Genomic DNA, 5,148 nt, shown 5'->3' with positions numbered 1-5,148 from the left:
GTATCATCCATGGCTCACTGTCCTTCCAGAGACGCTGAACAGTCTCACATATTTTGGTGCAGCTGGCCTAACACTTTCTTCTTAAAGGGGCCACCCTCACTCCTTGCGGCCGGAATAGTGGGCCGCACTGTGTCCCAAAGACCCACTGGAGGACGACTCATTACTGTTCCTCCAGCTTTCTGTAGGAGCCACGTGTCATCCAGCCGGACATGCTTCCTCCTGGCTGCTGCAGCTCCTTTAAAATTCGGTGCTCCTGCCGTTTCTTTTATAACTTCCTTCACCCACCGACCCTCTCTCGCTATTGGGGCCCAGGACTCATCTAGGTGGCCGCCGTGGGGAGATGCGGGGACTGGGGTGAGGGCCGGTGTCAAACTCACGGCAACTGCAGTCAGCTGCGACGGTCCTCCTCTGCGGCCGCGCGAACTTGAGATTACGGCCGCGACGGTCCCTCTCTCCATGACTTCTGGTTTCTTGATCACTTCTTCTGGCGGGCAGATTCCTCCTCCGAATTACATACTCCGCCGCTGCATCCGGACAGGTATCTCACTTGGCAATGGCGTCTCTCTTCCGGACATGCCATCCTGCCGTTCTGGGCTCCTCCCGACTCACTTCTGGCTGCTCCACCCGTTTCTTCACACTCTGTTGGAAAGGCTGAAGCTTCTTCGCCCACACCCATTTCGGGCGGGCATCAGTCACAGTGGGATGTGGCCTCGACTCAGCCCAGAGCCTCCTTCCTTTTGGTGCCAATTTCTTTCCAGAACGCCCACGAAAAGCGGCACCACCCTCCATTTTTGTGCCACTGACCGCTGTCTCCTTGCCAGCGTTCGGCCCCATCTTAAAGTCACTATCAGCCGCCATCTTTAACTCTTTCACGGCTGTCACCTTCAAAGTTCCAGGAATCTTTTCCACCAGCTCTGTAGCTGCAAGGCTTCTGGATTCGATCCTGCCGACTACTCCAAGGGTAACAAGGTGGCACGGGGTGGTAGTCATGGGCGAGTTCACTAAGCAACAGTCAGTGAGCACCCCGGCACCTTGTACATGAAAAGATAAATAAAGTCCCTTGTGCTGCATGCCCCACAGCACACTCACAGGCTGTGTCAGATTCCCCTCAGCTGCTGCCATGCCGGCTCCGCATTCATGAGCTCCGCAAATCACCTCAGAGACGAGGTCTTTTTCCAGCAGCTTAACTTTACTAGACAGCAGCGCATTCATCTCACAGACGGCACAGTTCACACACAGACATCGTCTTATCTGCATTCTTCACATCAGCAGCACAGTTCACACCGGACAACGTTTCCTGCACTTTCCCTTCCTCTGCCATACGGTCAGTCTCTAGTATCTCTGTCATTTCTCTCCGCATTCATGGCCGTCCCTGTAGCCAGACTCTGTCCTGTCTGCGCTTTCCTTTCCTCCGGGCAGCATCTTTGGACAGTTCGTGTCCCATCTGTACCTTCAGCATCACCAGCTCCCTGTCAGCCCCTTGTCTGATTCCAATAGGGAAAGGTGCTGGGAACGCCATCTCAGCTGCTCCCGCCACAGTCGTAGACCCTGGATCCTTCTTGGAGATGGTCCTGTTGATCTGGTGCCCGACTGCACTATTCTTAGGCCGGGGGCCCCTTACTGCCATCTGCAGACTTATCCCCCACAGCCTGTAACGGTCTCACTGTATGTGTTGTACCCCTTGGCAGACTGCCCGGTGTCTGACATGACAAAACAAGGCTCTCCTGTGCCTAAATAAAGGTACTGTCACACTAAGCGACGCTGCAGTGATACCGACAACGATGTCGATTGCTGCAGCGTCGCTGTTTGGTCGCTGGAGAGCTGTCACACAGACAGCTCTCCAGCGACCAACGATGCCGAAGTCCCCGGGTAACCAGGGTAAACATCGGGTTACTAAGCGCAGGGCCGCGCTTAGTAACCCGATGTTTACCCTGGTTACTGTTGTAAATGTAAAAAAAAAACCAGTACATACTTACATTCCGGTGTCTGTCATGTCCCTCGCCTTCAGCTTCCCGCACTGACTGTCAGCGCCGGCCGCCGTAAAGCAGAGCACAGCGGTGACGTCACCGCTGTGCTTTACGGCCGGCGCTCAGTCAGTGCAGGAAGCTGACGGCGAGGGACGTGACCAGACACCGGAATGTAAGTATGTACTGGTTTTTTTTTTACATTTACAACAGTAACCAGGGTAAACATCGGGTTACTAAGTGCGGCCCTGCGCTTAGTAACCCGATGTTTACCCTGGTTACCAGTGAAGACATCGCTGGAACGGCGTGTGGGATGACAGCGGGTGATCAGCGGCCAAAAAAAGTCCTGATCATTCCCCAACGACCAACGATCTCCCAGCAGGGGCCTGATCGTTGGTCGCTGTCACACATAACGAGATCGTTAGCGGGATCGTTGCTACGTCACAAAAAATTTGACATTGCAACGATATCGTTATGTGTGAAGGTGCCTTAACTGTCAGGATGCCGCACTGACACACGTGAACAGTGTTCAGGAGAGAGGAAGCACACGAGGGTCCCGGCCACCTCCTTACACATGCACACTACACCTCACACAGTGCAGCACTGCAGAGCACGCCCTGTACAGACACTGCACCAGCAGGGGGCGACACATGCACACTACACCTCACACAGTGCAGCACTGCAGAGCACGCCCTGTACAGACACTGCACCAGCAGGGGGCGACACATGCACACTACACCTCACACAGTGCAGCACTGCAGAGCACGCCCTGTAGACACTGCACCAGCAGGGGGCGACACATCCACACTACACCTCACACAGTGCAGCACTGCAGAGCACGCCCTGTACAGACACTGCACCAGCAGGGGGCGACACATCCACACTACACCTCACACAGTGCAGCACTGCAGAGCACGCCCTGTACAGACACTGCACCAGCAGGGGGCGACACATGCACACTACACCTCACACAGTGCAGCACTGCAGAGCACGCCCTGTAGACACTGCACCAGCAGGGGGCGACACATCCACACTACACCTCACACAGTGCAGCACTGCAGAGCACGCCCTGTAGACACTGCACCAGCAGGGGGCGACACATGCACACTACACCTCACACAGTGCAGCACTGCAGAGCACGCCCTGTAGACACTGCACCAGCAGGGGGCGACACATCCACACTACACCTCACACAGTGCAGCACTGCAGAGCACGCCCTGTACAGACACTGCACCAGCAGGGGGCGACACATGCACACTACACCTCACACAGTGCAGCACTGCAGAGCACGCCCTGTACAGACACTGCACCAGCAGGGGGCGACACATGCACACTACACCTCACACAGTGCAGCACTGCAGAGCACGCCCTGTACAGACACTGCACCAGCAGGGGGCGACACATGCACACTACACCTCACACAGTGCAGCACTGCAGAGCACGCCCTGTAGACACTGCACCAGCAGGGGGCGACACATCCACACTACACCTCACACAGTGCAGCACTGCAGAGCACGCCCTGTACAGACACTGCACCAGCAGGGGGCGACACATGCACACATCTCACACAGTGCAGCACTGCAGAGCACGCCCTGTACAGACACTGCACCAGCAGGGGGCGACACATGCACACTACACCTCACACAGTGCAGCACTGCAGAGCACGCCCTGTACAGACACTGCACCAGCAGGGGGCGACACATGCACACATCTCACACAGTGCAGCACTGCAGAGCACGCCCTGTACAGACACTGCACCAGCAGGGGGCGACACATGCACACTACATCTCACACAGTGCAGCACTGCAGAGCACGCCCTGTACAGACACTGCACCAGCAGGGGGCGACACATGCACACTACATCTCACACAGTGCAGCACTGCAGAGCACGCCCTGTACAGACACTGCACCAGCAGGGGGCGACACATGCACACTACATCTCACACAGTGCAGCACTGCAGAGCACGCCCTGTAGACACTGCACCAGCAGGGGGCGACACATCCACACTACACCTCACACAGTGCAGCACTGCAGAGCACGCCCCGTACAGACACTGCACCAGCAGGGGGCGACACATCCACACTACACCTCACACAGTGCAGCACTGCAGAGCACGCCCTGTACAGACACTGCACCAGCAGGGGGCGACACATCCACACTACACCTCACACAGTGCAGCACTGCAGAGCACGCCCTGTACAGACACTGCACCAGCAGGGGGCGACACATCCACACTACACCTCACACAGTGCAGCACTGCAGAGCACGCCCTGTACAGACACTGCACCAGCAGGGGGCGACACATCCACACTACATCTCACACAGTGCAGCACTGCAGAGCACGCCCTGTACAGACACTGCACCAGCAGGGGGCGACACATGCACACTACACCTCACACAGTGCAGCACTGCAGAGCACGCCCTGTACAGACACTGCACCAGCAGGGGGCGACACATCCACACTACACCTCACACAGTGCAGCACTGCAGAGCACGCCCTGTAGACACTGCACCAGCAGGGGGCGACACATCCACACTACACCTCACACAGTGCAGCACTGCAGAGCACGCCCTGTACAGACACTGCACCAGCAGGGGGCGACACATCCACACTACACCTCACACAGTGCAGCACTGCAGAGCACGCCCTGTAGACACTGCACCAGCAGGGGGCGACACATCCACACTACACCTCACACAGTGCAGCACTGCAGAGCACGCCCTGTACAGACACTGCACCAGCAGGGGGCGACACATGCACACTACACCTCACACAGTGCAGCACTGCAGAGCACGCCCTGTAGACACTGCACCAGCAGGGGGCGACACATCCACACTACACCTCACACAGTGCAGCACTGCAGAGCACGCCCTGTACAGACACTGCACCAGCAGGGGGCGACACATGCACACATCTCACACAGTGCAGCACTGCAGAGCACGCCCTGTACAGACACTGCACCAGCAGGGGGCGACACATGCACACTACACCTCACACAGTGCAGCACTGCAGAGCACGCCCTGTAGACACTGCACCAGCAGGGGGCGACACATGCACACTACACCTCACACAGTGCAGCACTGCAGAGCACGCCCTGTAGACACTGCACCAGCAGGTCGTTGCCCCTCATTGGTCGTCGCCCCGCGTGACCCCGGCGTCCTGTATACACCCGGTTAATAAGT

Source organism: Ranitomeya imitator, chromosome 7, assembly GCF_032444005.1.
Source record: "Ranitomeya imitator isolate aRanImi1 chromosome 7, aRanImi1.pri, whole genome shotgun sequence".
NCBI classification, from domain to species: Eukaryota; Metazoa; Chordata; class Amphibia; order Anura; family Dendrobatidae; genus Ranitomeya; species Ranitomeya imitator.
This window is presented reverse-complemented; position numbering follows the sequence as displayed.